Source organism: Crotalus tigris, unplaced genomic scaffold (assembly GCF_016545835.1).
Source record: "Crotalus tigris isolate CLP2741 ecotype Arizona unplaced genomic scaffold, ASM1654583v1 scf7180000017576.4783729, whole genome shotgun sequence".
Lineage (NCBI taxonomy): Eukaryota > Metazoa > Chordata > Lepidosauria > Squamata > Viperidae > Crotalus > Crotalus tigris.
Genome location: NW_024096487.1, coordinates 3,970,556 through 3,987,666, shown reverse-complemented (window position 1 = coordinate 3,987,666; position 17,111 = coordinate 3,970,556). Strand labels below are relative to the sequence as shown.

The 17,111-nt window shown below is 36.0% G+C and overlaps 1 protein-coding gene across 1 annotated transcript in view; it reads left to right on the top strand.

The window, feature by feature from the left end:
- The window catches only part of CD82 (CD82 molecule), a 78,042-nt gene that overhangs the window by 7,662 nt on the left and 53,269 nt on the right, over positions 1-17,111 (top strand). The window lies entirely within an intron of this gene.

Genomic DNA, 17,111 nt, shown 5'->3' with positions numbered 1-17,111 from the left:
ACTGGGACAACGACATTAACATTGACTGGGAATTTATGGTCTCAGCACAATTGTTGTCTCAAGGGTTGGGAATAGCTGGCCTATGGTGTGAACGGTATTTCGTAAAATTTAGGATTTCTGCCAACTGTTTTTTTTTTTTCTGTCTCTATTATTACTGTGTTTTTAGGGTTGGTGTGTATCTAACTTCCACTACATGGAAAAGCCATCTAAGGTACAAAAGGAGAGATAATTTCAACTCTTTAGGGTCAGATCTCACGCTGACTTTGGCTGCTTCTGTGACTATTGTGTATTGTGCCCTCTGAAGACCAGCCAAAGCTATGCCTTGTAACATTCACAAACATTTCCTGTGCATGCAGTTCTCTGACTTCAGTCAGCAACTGAGACCAGTGGGGTAAAGGGTATTCATTTTAAGCAATGAGATATACTCATCCATTTAAAAATCTGGTTTGCATATTTACCCAGCTATGTAATTTCTGAGTAGCAAATAACACAAAAAATGCAAAAATTATATAAAGAAGAGACAGCAATAAAGAACATCCAGACAGCAATAAAGAATAAAACCTAACATAAATATTCTATCACCCATCCATGTCTGGAAGAAAAACTATTTTTTTTAAGGAATGTTACAACATATGCAGGCTAGGGGCCTTACCAGATTTCTGGGAGGATACTGTTCCATTGTAGAGGATGGATACTGAAACAGAGAAAGTTCATTTCTTGGGTCCCTTTTAACGAAAGATAACAGTCATTAGATAGGACCTGGGGCATGCCAAGTCTGACTGATTGTACAGGATAGTCAGAAATTATTGGAAATAGATGGAGATAGCTGGATCTATACATTAAAACTGTGTCTAAATTCAAAATGTAATGCATTTGTGCTATTCATATCCCCTTTCTCCTCATAAGTTCTGAACTGCCCTCAAAATGTTTTTGTCATCTCCTTTTTGTATAGACTTCATTTGGCTTGCATGCCTATGTTAAACACTGTGCACTGATAGTGTTATGAAAAAGACAGCCTGCTAAACAAAATGGTAAACTTGGCAGTCTCTGCTCCTAATGACACACCTCTGCACTCTGTTATAAACACCCTTCAGTTTGGTTTCATAGTTGTGCAATTAGGGATGGTTTGATTTAGGCTTAGTAGCAGTTTGAACCTAGTCATTTTAGGTTGTAAAACATGGCTTAGCAAGGTATGTTGGACTCTGCCAATTTTATCACCAAACAATGGTGTGTGAAAGTTGTTTTGGTGTCTGTAGTAGAAGAAATTGTTCTTGTTACAGATATGAAAGTTTAGACAGAGGAGAAAGAGGAACATTTTAAGGAAAAAATTCATGCTGTTGAAAAGTCCAAACAGCAGTGTTTTCTGCCAAGTTACAGATAATTCATTTTAGAGAAAAGTGGGTTTTTTTTTTAAATGTGATGGTTACAAATGAGTGCCTGCATAAACTTCAGTTTTTCAATAGTTCCCCCCCCCCCCAAATGTAAAAAAAAATCCAGTCTGTCACTTCTGGTAATGTTTCATCTCTGCTTTTAAACCTTCTAAGGTTTTGTTTAAGGCCTTGAGGATAGTTCAGATCAACTGCAGTAAACAATGAGTCAAATATGGTGAATCTTACAAAAAGGTAACAGTCTGGAGAAACTTGTTATTCCACATGACTTCAATCTGCTTATGACAAAAAACCTCTCTGGCCACTTAGAGGCTAAGAATGAGGGTGTTCTTCATGCAGACATTCAGCCTAAATGCAGTGTACTTCCCCTCTTTGACAGTGTTTTCCAGAATCTTATCCACGCCTGTTTCTTTTTAAACTGGAGACACCAAAGATTCAGCCTGATGGCCAATATGTCAGAATGTTTTATGCATATATGCAGCATTCCTAGAGTAGCATAGCATAAAAAAAAAAAAGCCAACAACTTCTGATTGAAGACCGTTGTAAATGCACAAATGCTATGTTAGCTTTTGCAAGATCAAAGGAAAGATGAGATGTAGGCTAATTGAAACAAGGTAGGGATTGGCAATATGGTGCTGATGACATCTCTAATGTGGGGCCTTCAGAGCTGAAATAGTGGCTGACATGATTTGAGATGTTATCTCAGACGCATTTTAATTTTGCAATTTGTAATGTTCACATCTAAAAGGAATCTGATGATAGTACAACTTGAAAAGAGAACTGAACACGACATATTGTAAAAAATATGTGGAGCTGTTGAGAGAAAAAATGATATTCAAAAATATTCTGATGCTAAGTATCTATCAAATATTAGCAGATTTTTAATCTTGTGAGAGGGTTGGGGGGAGGGAGTTGAAGAGATTGGAGTCTGCTATCCTAAGCTGACAGGTAATAAATGTTCATACCTTATTTCTTTGTCCTAACCTCCTTATGTGAATCTTCACGGCTGTTTGTATTAAGGGGAAAGAAATATCTGCACCTTCCCATTTTTTAAAAAATGCTATGCTATGATTTTGCTGTTTTCCAATTGTAAAATTTGGGGTTTTCCACGTGGAGCACATAAAGTCTCTAATAGCTGTTATTTCATTTGAGGAAGAATGTTGCTTTGTAGTCCAGGATTGTAAATTTCTAAGCATGTATTCAGCAAGTTTTATTATTATTATTATTTTTTTATTGAAAATTTTTAAATTTTACAAAACAATACGGTTCCCTTCCCCAAACCACCCCAACCCTCCCATGCCCTCCCCCGACCTTCCCAGAGCTGAATACAGGCTTAATTAATATTTTTTCAAAAAGTTTTAAAACAAATATAAACCATAAACAAATCTAAATACATTAATTAAAGAAATTGTAAACTAGTTAACAATAATATATGTATAAAAAAAACAAAAATACAAGGAAATACGAGAAAATAGGAAGAAAGAAAAAGGAAAAAAGTCTATAAAATATCTTAAATTTTAAGTATAAGTTATTGAAAAGCTAAATAATATTTTTTTATATCCAACTTATATTGTATAAAGTCTATCCATTTTTTCCATACCAAAAAATACTTCTCTTGCGATTGGTCTTTCAAGAAAGCCGAAATCTTTGCCATTTCCGCCAAATAAGAAACTTTAAAAAACCACTCTTGCAAGGTAGGCAAAGATTCCTTCTTCCAACATTGCCCTACTAACAACCTTGCCGCTGTGATTAAATTTAACATCAATATAGTCTCTTTAGTATCACAATCAGAAACAATACCTAACAAAAACAGTTGTGGAGTAAATTTTACCCTTCTTCTAAAAATTCTTTGAATATTCCACCATATCTTAATCCAAAAAGCTTTTATATTTTTACATGACCACCAGATATGATAATAAGTAGCATCCAAACATCCACATCTCCAACATTTAGGCTGTAAGTCAGGATACATACGAGACATTTTTTGTGGATCAAGGTGCCATCTATAAAACATTTTGTAAAAATTTTCCCTTAAATTTTGGGCTTGTGTAAATTTAACATTCCTCACCCAAATAATTTCCCAAGTATCTAATAGAACCGGTTCATCAAAATTTTGTGCCCATTTAACCATACATTCTTTAACTAATTCTACTTCTGAATCCAATTCTACTAACACCCCATAAATTCTCTTAATATAGGTTCATCTTTGATCTTTTATTTGTTTTAATAAATTCTCATCTTCTCTAAGAAAACCCACATTACGATCTCTCTTCCACCTCTCCACTATTTGTCTATAATGAAACCATGAGTAAATAATATTTTCTTGTATTAAATCTTCCAAAGATTTTAATTGCCAATTTTTACCATCCCATCTAAGTAGTTGTGCATAAGAAACGCTATCCATCTTGACTCCTCTCCTTATCCCTTCTATCGCATGCCACGGTATAGCCCATAATGGAATTTTAAAATCACTTCTATAATATTTCCTCCAAACCCGAAGTAAAGAAATCCTTATAATATGAGATTTAAAGACCCTATCAACCTTTTTATTAAAAATTAAATAGACATGCCATCCAAAAAGTAAATCCCAACCCTCTAAGAGTATTTCTACATTTGTTTCAGCAAGTTTTATTATGAGAAACGAGTGGAATAACAAATTCTGTAGATGAGGAGAGAAAGCTTGCAATGTTACTTTACATCCAATTACCAATCAATTGGAAAGTATGGACCAACAGTAAAAATGAAATAATATTCTTGAAAGATGCTGAGAAAGTGTATAGTAAAAGAAAATGAGTTTCATGTGGCAGTTGTTAAAAGATGCATGTGGAAAAGACAATTGGCTGAGCAAAATTTCCCTCTTTCCATGCAAGGGAACAGTATGAAACAATTTTAGCTTCTGCTAATTATTTAATAATTCCCAGATTTTGGCTAGTTTATAAATATTTTCCAAATGAAGAACTGATGAAGGAGCAGTGAGTAGCTGCGGCAAGTTGTGGCACTGAGTTCTTGATTTGCACCAACACTGTGAGACTACTGAAATGCTGAAATACTTGGGATGATAGGGTTGCCCCCCTTTTGGCTTTTCAGGTGTCTTTAAAGACTAGCGCTAAATCTAAAATCATTTTACCTTAAGAAAATTACTTAATTTTACAGTTTTTATTTTGAATGTAAACATTGAGCGACTTACCCAGGCAGTGCCCAAGAGTCAATACTGACTCAAAGTCTTACTTAGATGTTTCTTAGCACTAATTTGTAGTTTGTTCCTGATTGTCCAAACTAGATATTTTACACACTGACTGACACATAATGCATGGCAGTAAAACCATTTGTTTTGTGTTTGGTATGATATATCTGTCCATACATCATGGGCACTGCATTATGTGTAAACAAGGCCAATCTGAATTTTTCAGCTAACTTTGCTTTTAAACAATAACTTGGTTTAGGGTTATGTTATGAGTGGCAGATTTTTATTTTATTTACTCCATATTTGTTAGAATACCTCTTAGGATTTACAGAGACTTTCCACTGTTGTCAACATGGTGACAATCTTGCTATTGAACTTCAGACTCTGCCCCTTTGGAGTGTGCATGTGATACATTAATACAATCATAAAATGGGCAAAGATTTTGGCACAGGCTGCCCTCTCAACCTCCCTCTGCAGAAGCTGCCAAAAGCTTATTTTATCTCTCTTCACGTAGATGTTTTGGAAACCTGTTGAACCTCTTGAGTTAGGGGTGGTAGTTTTGTTGCAAGACCGTCCCTCTGTATTGAAAGACCTGGGACTGAAATAGTGTGCGTGCAGTCAAAAAATATTATATTGGTCTGATACTTTTTGCTTTAAATACCTGAACCTGAATATCCTAAGTACCTTAAACCTGAAATCCGATACTTACTGCATTAAATACCTTCTTCACATTTCTGGCAGAAGAATGCACTCCTCAAATCTAGACCAAACTTGCTTGCTTGGAATCACTCAGCTCTCCAATTATACGATCAGCACCAAGTTTTATTTATTTATTTATGAGACTTATACACCGCTTTAAGTGCAAGCACTCTCTAAGCGGTGTACACCAGTAAGCAATGTATATATATATTTACATTGCCCCCAACAATCTGGGTCCTCATTTTATCTACCCCGGAAGGATGGGAGTTTTGCCAGTTTGATTGCTCTTTGCTGGTTTACTTTGAAAGTATTACTCTGGACTGGAGACTTTTATCTGCCGCTTTCAAACCTATTTTTTTCCAAATGTTTATGAAATAGACAACATTTCTTTCTCTCTCTCCTCACTGTTTGTTCCAGGTTCCTACACAAAATGCTGAGGTGTGTCAGATGAAACGTCCACCTTGATGGGCTCTTTAAGGGCCCCTCTACAAGAAAAGACACTCATTGGTATAGTAAAGTCAGACTGTGCTGCTAATTTTGGGGATTTAGTTTGAGCTACTTGAATGAGAAGATAAAAGATAACATAATTAACAGTCCTGCATATGTTTACAAATACCACAAGATAATTTATGTTATCTAGTATTAGTTTCCTCAGGGTTTGAAGCTTGTTTTAATAGTAGTAATAAGATACTTTTTTTAATGTAAGGAAACTAGCTTAATAGAGCCTTGTTTTTGTCATGGTCTGTAATTCCATAGCCAGATGATGAAAAACACTCTTAAGTTATCTGAGGGGGTCATTGGTGCTCTCAAAGCTTGGTTGTTTTTTTGGAGACATTTCGTTACCAAACTAGGTAACATCATCAGTGCTAATCCTCATTTCAATCCTGAACTACAAATAGTCTCCTTTATTGGTCTAAGTTATCTTTCTTTCATGTGAAGAAGAAGAGGAGTACTTATGTCCTTAGAAATCTAAGGTCATAAGAATGTATGAAACACTCAAAGATGGAAGATTAAGAGGAAGCAACCTATAGGGACAGCCCCATTAAAAAAAAGGTATGATTAAGTTTTTCTTAAGGTCATTTCCACTTCTGAAATTTTCTACTAATTCTTACACAATATTCAGATCTTTCTGATCAGCACTGTCTTGTTCTAGGAGCATCAGATAAAAGTATGGTATCAGATTAGCAACGGTTCCAATGTAGATTGGGGCCAGTCTATTCACTTTTGTTGTTTCCCCTTTTCCCTTTCTCTTGTTTCTCTCTCTCTTTCTTTTGCCATAGCCTGGGAGCACTGCTTGCATACATTTCTTGGCACTACAAAAGAATCCTTCATTTAATATGCAGCATGTGTGGTGGTCTGTAGTTTCCCCTCCTCCTGGTTTCCTGATTTTATTGTTACCCTCAGACCCTGAGAATAGAACTTGAATGATGAGCAGGGGATAATAATGGGAGTCAGCCAATGGCCTGGACCCACACCAGAATTTGTCTTGCGGAGTGAATAAGGAAAAAGGAACTTTAATAAAAAGCAAATGGTAAGGCCTGGTAGGCACAAAATAAAGTTCTCTGAACACAAGTTTCTGTTTGTGTTCCCAGGCCAACCAAAATATCAGCTTCTGCGTCTACTTTGCAATGATACAGTGCAAAGTGTAGTCTAGAAAGAGAGAGACCTGCATATTTATCAAGCAATTGATCTCAGCTAATTACACATGTTTTTTGGAGGGGAAAGGAGCTGCAACTTGAGAAATAGGATGAATGAAGAATAACATCGACTTGTTCTAAGAATGAGGGACACATTTTTACAATATTTTTTATTCTAACTTAATAGGAAGGAAAATTAAGTAATTGTCTTCTTCCATAACAGATTTAAGTACCTTTGCAGTAAGTTTAGATTGTTTGTTTATGCTCTGTATTAAACAGAAACACATCTCCTGGTTAGGAAATCAAGTCTTGGTGCCTGAAAAATGCTGATGCAAGAAGGTTGATTTTATTTTGCCTATACTAATCTCCTTTAGTGCTTATATAGTACTTCAGTGCATTTTCATCAACCTCTTCCCTTCCTTTAGAATTGTAATGCATACTGCAAACCAAATATTGCAAAAAGTAAAATAATAAAGAGCCGAGGTGGCGCAGCAGTTGGAGTGCAATACTGCAGGCCACTTTGGCTGACTGTGTTCAGCAGGTCAGCGGTTCAAATCTCACCGGCTCAAGGTTGACTCAGCCTTCCATCCTTGACCCAGAGTGTTGGGGGCAATGTAAATATATATATACATTGCTTACTGGTGTACACCGCTTGGAGAGTGCTTGCACTTGAAGCGGTATATAAGTCTCATAAATAAATAAATAAATAAATAATAGTGTATTTTGAATCTTGTTAAGAATGTTCTCATTCTCTTCATGTGCTAACTTAAAGACTTTGACATTATTTAATGTGTACATTAATATTCTGAATTAGGCCTCTGGTGAGTTAAGTAGTCAGAACTCTTCTCTGGACATACGACCGAGGTAAAGATTGCCTGGGAATTAAAGCACCATAAATATGTTTCAGTGAATCAGTTATTCAAGCATTGAGGAGCTTCAGTTCCATTTCTTTCTCTGTCTGATTTAGGTGAAATGCAAAGAATGATAAGAAAGTACAACCTTCAAATGTAGGCACGATCAGGCATTCTTGGCAGGAAATGGTTTTCATAGATCCATTGTGTCAAAAGTAAATTGGATCATTTCTTATGTATATGCTGTTTATGTGTTTGTGTGTGTGTGTTTATGTACACACAGTGCTGTTTTTGTAAAAAAAAAAAAAGTGCTGGAACTCACACATGTCATACAACCCGCCTTGCCTACCCTACAAGGTTCCATCCAAAAAAGGTGCTGCAACTCCGTCCTATGACAAAAAAAGCCCTGTGTACACATAGATGTATGTACTCTATGTATGTACATATGCATGTATATATACATACACACATACATACTTATTTTAAGCCTCCCAGGGAGTCTGCGTAGAAGGTTGTTGAAGATGAGGACTCTGCTGATATATATTAGCGATCCATAGAAGTAAGCATGCTGTTTTTCCTTATGGCCAGCCAGCTAACTTTGGGAAGCAAAATATGATGGGGAACTATAATCTTTTCCTGCTCATTGTCATAGCATTGAAAATGTCTTGTTACACTATGTTTTAGCATTAGTCTTCTTCCAAGCCTCTTCTCTTCTCTAACCATGAAATACGGTTTCTTATTGTTCAGCCAAAATCTTTTGTGTAACATCCAACAGGCTTAAATTTTTAAAAAGTTAATGTTAAACTGCAGCTGTCTAAATTAAAGTAATTGCAAGAAATTCTAAATGGTGCTTCTGAGTGGCACAGAATAATTGGTTACTATGTGATCAAGAAAAGATAGACCATACAAATATGACGAAGGCTCATTTAAGTAGTATTAAGCTGTAGTTTGGTTATTTGAATGTGACCACTTTTTCAATTTGATTTCCAGAAGAAAAAAGCTATAAACATCACATCCCATATTTTGAACATCCTTTAATATTTTTCGGTACAGATTTAGGCTAATTGATAATATAACTTTTTTAAAAATGAACCAGTGTAACTCCATATTCTGTGCTGATGAGGAGGCTAGTTTGTTTTGCTTTTGCCATCTAATCTAAAATAGTAAAATAAACTGTATAAGCTATATTCCTGCAATACTATTTTTATTTATTTAGACTACTTCCAGGTCTAAACATTGTATTTCATTTGAACTGCTCAAAATGATTACAAATTATTAAATTATATGAATCTCAAGTACTACATTTTTTTTAAACAAACAAATCAGTTTTTAAGAGCTTGATGGTGCAGATTTATTGTTAGTGCCACACTTTTTCTCTCCTATTGTTTAGCTTATTTTGATGACTGTCTTTCTAAAAGAAATTGGGTTGACAGTCTTCAGGGTTGGATTGGATTAGATGATTGATTCATGAATAACTGTCTTTCTAAATAAAATCATTCAACTGTAAGTAACATTAAGACCTGCAGTAAGTTAATAGTTTAGGCTCCTCTTTTATAATTATATCCCTCCCCCATGAAATGTTACATATCTTCTTCTTAATAGCAGAATTGAATTGTGATCCTCCCACCATTTTACTGCCAGCTCCTTGGGTAACAGTTCTTGAAAGAAGGCCAACAGTTATCTGTTTGATTTGAGAAAATGGTTCTACTTCTTCACTCTTCTTACCACCTACATTGTTGCTCTGTTAACACTATAGGAGACAGCTTTATCATCAGATATGTAGAAGCTGGCCCAGACCTGAGACCTGTTATTTCAGCAGTACTGCTGGAAAGGCAGTGCTGAGTAGACTGTATGTGCAGCTCTCTTCCTTCCATTCATAATTTCAACTGAGAATGAAGACATTCCCACAAGCCAGAGTATTTTCTTGAATACTGAGAAATTTGTGCCCTTGATGGTCAATCCAGTCCCATAATGGCCAGCACTTCTGTGGGCAGAAGAATTGGAATTGCAGGTTCATTTAAAACAATTCAGGTTTCTTTCATCTTTTGTAGTGATTTCTCTTAGGCTCACAACAAGGAACTCACCAAGTATGAGTACCCATGGAGTGCATTGTATTTTTAGAGGGAATTAACTTTTTAAAAACCTTTCAAAATAATGCCCTTAGTTATTCTCCCTCCAGCGACTAAGAATTGTGCCACCCAGAATTGCCTTTGGATAACTATATAAATTTGATAAATAAATACAATTATAATTAAGGCTATAAACAGAACTCTTTTTTTTAGATTAAGGCCCACATTTGTTCTTTGAGTACTATGCTGGGGGAGACAAGCTCTGAAAAGAAGGCTAGGCCAGGGCATATATCTAAATTTAAATGTAATGAAGTGAATCTAGTGAATATAATTATTCCTGTATTTATTATTTCCCCCCCTTCTGCCCCTTTAAAAATTATAATTTAATTGGAAGTTAAGAGTTGCTTCCAGTGATTAGGGAGACAAGTTGTGCTCCTCTGAGTTAAAAGGAAGATACAGTATACATATAATAAAGACTGATCTGTCTTTAAGACTGTAGTATGGAGAGTAAGCATGTAGCTTTATTCTCCAATTGCATCATAACACTAGCAACAAGATGCCCAGAAGTTCTTACTCGCTCTAGGGCAAATTCTAAATTACATGTTATGCCATATAAAGTGTAATGTAATTAAACCTTACACAACATGTGTTCTCTTTGGAATGGAAATAAGCAAATATCAAGAGGCTTGAGTTTAACTCAGTAACATTATAATTAATTTCTGCCCCAAACCATGTTAACCGGGATTATCTTTTGCCAACAGAAATCAAAGAATATTTAGGGTTAGTAATGTAACATGTATCATTCAGGTTTCATATACAGATTCTGAAAAATAGTGATGCTAAATTGCCCTGCTCTTATCCATAGGATTATTATATTATTTTATAATATTTTGAACTTTATGAAATATTACTGGAACAACTACAAATTTTAGTACTTTTTGTGGAACCTCCTACATCAAACATTCTTACTTTTTTTAGTTGACACCTCAGGCTTCATGCATCATTGAATAAAACTCAGTCAAAGCAATTTCTGAAGTCTATAGAAAATATTCTGTAACTTTTGACTTCCGGTCCTGCGCATCAGCGCAGCAGTTGAGGGGTTTGGAACTTTGTACCCTTCAACTGAGTTTCTTCCTGTTAGGGGACCCTAAATGGGCCAGAAGCTGTCCCAAAGAGGTGGCAAAGAAGGAAGGAAGTCCCGGGGACCTCGGAGAGATAGTGGTCGACACGATGGGTCCAGAGAAGCCTTCCAGAAACCAACAGGAGAAAGGCTAGCCTAACTTCAGAGTCTAGCCCAAGCTGCAAGCAACCAAAGTCAAAAGCACTATTTTAAGCTGATTGTAAACAGCACATTTGAATCTGAGTAAGAACATCGATTTTCTCTATCTTACTTATCAACTTCCCTGAAGGAAAAAAAAATCCCCAGAAGCAGAAAACCTCTGAAAGTGAAGGAGGGGGATTTTTGTCCTACCCTTTTATTAATGGAAATGGTGAATTAAACCTTTTATGGAGGACCAAAACGTATTGAAATGAAATGAAATGACTATAAAACTTAAATTTGGATAGGTTATAAGTAACTGAATGGTTAAGATTCTCATTTTAAAGGCAATTTGTTCATTTTGAAAATTTGAAAAATAAACCACTGCTGACATATAGTGGTGGATGAAGACTATGACAGCTATGGCTTTCATGCAGGACTTGGCAAAATCTGAAAAAAAAACTAATCTCTACTTGTGAACTTCAAAGCTCTAACAATAGAGAACAGCTGTGACAAAAAAGAAAAGAATCTGGGTTGTAGACAAAGTCAGACTTACAAACTTCAGGGAACAAAAAAATACCTGTTTGGATTACAAGTATCTATTTAACTCTGACCCCAAAGCTATTTGCAGAGAAAAGAAAATTTGGATTCTTGGTCATCATGGAAAATCAGAGATTTATAGAAAAAACCTACAGTATCAAGAAAAAAATAAATACTTTTCAAGAGGAGACATATGATATGTTGCACCTAATTCAAATAATAATTTCAAACCACAAAGAAATCCAAAATAACTTTGAAAATATAAACCAATTCATCTCCAATTTAACTTTACAAAAAAAAAAAAAATCCCAGGAAGTAACAACAGAGAAGGAGCAGATAAAACAGACAACTGAATACAAATTTGAGGATAGAGACTTAAAGATGGAACCTAACAAAACAAAGAGGTATGATTTAACCCAAGTGGAAAAAAAATTACAAGAAATACTGGATTTGGAAAAGACAACTTATACTTTTAACACCACAAAACAAATTTGAGGATAAGAAAAAAGATTGGACAAAATGGATCACAGAGAGGCCAGGGAAAACATTAGAACTGGAGAGACAAAAAATGAAAGTGAAGCAGAAAGAAAAAGAAAGAAAAATATTTTCAGTAAAAATGAATGGGCAAATGCCTTTCACAAAGATATTGTACTTGACTTACCTTTTATATCTACAGTAACACCTACAAGAATATGGAAAGATTCTTTGACCCAGCAGAACATATTGATTAAGAAAGATACTGGGCAAAAGAAAAAGGCAAAAGTGAAAATTAAGAAAATAGATGATGGGGCCTATCAGAAAATATTTAAAAAAGAAACACCTGTTCAAATATGGTTAAAGAAATAGAAACATTTTGGATGTGAATTTGACTTTAAGAGGAAAGAGCCCTTCAAGTAACATAGTACTTTCTTTTTCTTCTTTTTTTATTTTATTTCTTGATATGAGTTGGAATGGCTTATATAAAGGAAAAAGAGTTGGAATGGCTAATATAAAGGAAATGTTTTAGATATCTAAAGGTGATTGACTTTAAGAAAATTACAATGGATTAAAAATGTTTTGAATAAGAGTTAAAAGACTAGAGGACTAGATTTATTAAATGGAATATTTAAAGATTAAATATATTTTTAATTATGGTAAAAAAGAATGAAAATTTTTTGGAAATAAATATGTATTAGCTTATAGGAAATAGGGATTTTAAGTAGCATACTATCTTTTTAATTTTTTTTTATTCTTATTCTTTTTTCTTTTTTTAGTCTTATTTATTCCTTAAGAAAGGTAAAAGTATTGGGTTGGCTTACATGAGAAAAAATAGACTTAAATATTTAAATGTAATTAATTTTGAGAAAATTGTAACCAGTAAGAATATTTTGATCATAATGGAAAAAACAAATGTAAACAATAACTGTAAACAGGATTTATGATGAGACAACCAGAATGACTAGATAGAAAAGAATTATTATATTGATGTGATTATTATCTATAGAAATATTAGAAAACTTTTATACTCAATCATCATTCATTAAAACAACAAGAATTGTATTAACTTAAGGTTGGTAAAAGAGAACATTATGGGAAAACGAAATCAAGTAAAGTTGTTATGTGGATTATAGATTATAGCAGTGGTGGCGAACCTATGGCACACGTGCCAGAGGTGGCACTCAGAGACCTCTCTGTGGGCACGCATGTCATCACTCCAGCCCTGCCTCCCCCTATGGCCCCCTCCTCACCAGCACTCCCCCCGGAGGAGAGTCGCCCCAAAGCACAGCTCACGTGGAGCAGTGCAGCCAAGGACATGGCAGCTGGGCAGCGGGGACAAGACTCTGCCCTCGTGCCCTGTCATGTTCAGTTGATGCTGCGGGGCGTGGGCGGAGGGCATGGCTGCCATGGCACTGCTGGGCACCTGGGTGATCTGTGGCAGGCCATGGAGGCGGTAAGTAGCCCTGCAGGTAGGCAGGGGCGGGGTGGGGGTGGAGCAGGCAGGACGAGGGTGGGGGAGCAGGGCGGGGCTAGTTTTTGGGCACTCAGTCTCTAAAAGGTTCTCCATCACTGGATTATAGAAATCAACTGTTAGTGAATGTTTCTTAATTGTAAACCCAGACAACACACTGTTTACCGACTATTAAGGTGATTATATTAAAAAATTAATAAAACTTTTTTAAAAAAGAAAATATTCTGTAACTTTTGTATTTTTTTTCAGGCAAATTTCATACTTAATGTTATTTAGGAAATTGTACCCTTGGAGCCTAGGAATTAGAATTGTGCGAAGACTCATTTTGAAGCAATGATTTAAAAGAGATTCACTCTCAATGTTTGAAATGATGATTTGATTTGAGGCATTGAATTGAATTAGGTACATTTGAAATGCTTTGGGGAGATTTAAACTAATTCAGTGGACTTTCTGATGCTTCTGGCATTGGCAACAGCTTCTTGTTGTAGCTTTCTTTGCATTTTTTAGCTAAAGGAGAAAAAACACTGACTAGTGTGATGGGCTCCTTGAAGTTGTCATGAATAGCAAGTCCGTGAACAGTCTCTTCCTATCAGAAGATTTCTTTGTTTATCCCACAGTCCTCTCCCTCTCTCTTTTTTGTTTGTTATCTACCTATCTATTATCTTATATTGAATAAAACTTGTGCAAATGAATCTTTAGGTTAGCTCATGTGTGCATGCATTAATCTGTTTTCTTTATACAATAAGCACTACATATAGTGCTTATGACTGTTTTATTTTATTGTTTTATCATTGTTTTAACTTTGTACGCCGCCCTGAGTCCTTTGGGATTGGGCGGCATCTAAACACTGAAAAATAAATATAAATAAATAAATAAATAAAAGCTGTGATGGCACAGTGGTTAGACTGCAGTATTTCAGGCTAATTCTGCCAACTGCCAGGAGTTTGATCCTGACCGGCTCAAGGTTAACTCAGCCTTCCATCCTTCCAAGGTTGGTAAAATGAGGACCCAGATTGTTGGGGGAAATATGCTGACTCTGTAAACTGCTTAGAGAGGGCTATAAAGCACTATGAAGCAAACAGTGCTTTCAGAAATATTCAGACCCTCTTCACTGTTGTCAGTTTTGTTATTCTGAAGCCTGATTCTACAGTGGAAATTGAAATTCATTTTTTCTCATTAATCTACACTCAGTACCCCATAATGACAAAGTGAAAACAGAATTTAAATTTATTAAAAAGAAAAAGTTGAAATATCACATTGCCATAAGTATTTAGACCCTTCATTCAGTATTTTGTTGAAGCACCTTTGGCAGAAATTACAGCTTTGAATCTTTTGGGTATGATATGAAAAGCTTTGGAAACCTGGATGGGGATTTTCTACCATTCTTCTTTGCAAATCCTCTCAAGCTCAGTCATGTTGGATGGCGGCTGTTGTGAGGTAGATGAAAAATTGCCATTAAGAGAAATGATAAAGTACTTTTGAATTATATTTTAATTAACAGGAGTGATGTTTTGAAAGCATCAACTAATATTATAAACTGGCTGAGTGTGGTGACCTGTGTGCAATTCTATGAAGAAAACATTTTACAAGAAGTGTCAACTGAAAGTCACAGATGGTGTAAGATATTACCCTTGTAGGGCCGTGTGATAAGATACTCATTTGTGTGAACTCCTTTTCCTATGTGTGCATGAACTTCTCTCTTTTAGTATGTTAAAGGTAGATAAGAAGTCATCCCTTGGGTAAAAGCGTGGGTGACAAGCTGTATAAAAATGACACCCTGGGAGTAACTCAGGGTTCAGAATTTGTCATATGAATACTCTGAACCTTTGAGCAAATAAAACCTGTTTTCTCCAGCCCTTCATGGTCTTGTCTTCTGATGTAAGTATCGTGGTTTTTCCACTACAGTTGGACAGCCATTTTCAGGTCCCTCCAGATATGTTCAGTAGGGTTCAAATCAGGGGTCTGACGGGGCCACTCTAGGACATTCTGGCTGTGTGCTTAGGATCGTTGTCATGTTGGAAAGTGAACCTTGGACCCAGTTTGAGATCCTGAGTGCTGTAGAACAGGTTTTCATTGAGGATATCCCTGTATTTTGCTTCATTCAGCCTTCTCTCAACCCTGACCAGTCTCCCAGTCCCTGCTGTTGAAAAACACCTCCACAGCATGATACTGCCACTACCATGCTTCACTGTTGGCATGATATTGATATCCTCTGCTCAAGCAGGAGACCCTATACTATTTCAGACAAGTGACTATCCAGTCTCTTCTTAAAAACCTCCAGTGACAAAGCACCCACAGCTTCCGACAGCAAGCTGTTCCAGTAGTTAATTGTTTTCACTGTTAGGAAGTTTCTTGTTAATTCCAGGTTGTTTCTCTTCTTGATTAGTTTCCATCCATTCTTTCTTGTTCTGCCCTCTGATACTTTGGAAAATAAGTTGCCCTTCCTCTTTGTGGCAAGCTCTCAAACACTGGAATACTGCTATCATGTCATCCCTAGTCCATCTTTTCTCTAGACTAGCCAAACCCAAATCCTGCAACCATTCTTCTGTTTTTGTCTCCTGGCCTTTAATCATCTTGGTTGCTCTTCTTTGCACTTTTTTTTTCCCTCAAAGTCTCAACATCTTTTTTATAATACTGGAAGCTCCAACTTTTATTTTGTGGCTTTGTGTGTGACATACATGTAAAAAAGTGGCAAAATTTATCATGCTATTGCAGCTACTATGTTTGCTTTTTAACACTCCATGGGCACCTGTGGTAAAGTGGAAGTGTATGTATTTTCCATATTGCTTATTCATTCATCTATACATTTTCTTGAATTCAGAAGCTACCCATTCCCATCATACTCTGGTCAGCTTACAGTATTAAAAGCAAGACCCAAAGATGGTTTTTCACAAGGCAACTGGACTTTTTTGTTTTTCTTTGAAGATGTTTCACTTCTCATCCATGGGCTGAAGAAGCTTCTTGGATGAGAAGTGACACCTCTTCAAAGAAAAACAAGAAAGTCCAGTTGCCTCCTGAAAAAGCACCTTTGGGACAACTATGACCTGCATGACTGAGAATCTCCATAGACATTAAAAGCAGGAAAACAATGGGAATGAAGATCTTGTGCCTCTGGAAGAGAGAAGGTAAGTAATTTGATAACATTCTACAGGGGCTCAACATTACCCTACCTCAAGGACTAAGAGAACTGCCGTATGTTTTCAAACCTTTCCAAACATCCTCATAAGGGGAGCCATCTCTAGATCTCAGAGTGGGAAGGTGAGATGAGATGGGGTGCTATTCCAATGAGCAAATACTGCGACAGAAAGGGTGCACTGATGCTGATAGGTTGCATTTTGAGCAAAAGGACCTGGAACACAACCACTCTTTTGATCTTGTAGGACTGGCAGAAGCTATTTGAAGTAGACACAACCTCTCCTATGAAAAGTTGTGTCCTGAACTGGCCATCTTTAAAGATAGCCTTCCTATTTTAACTGTGGAACTACATATTTTATATTTTTGAAATTGCATTGTAGCCTACAAGTCCTGTCAAGCTTG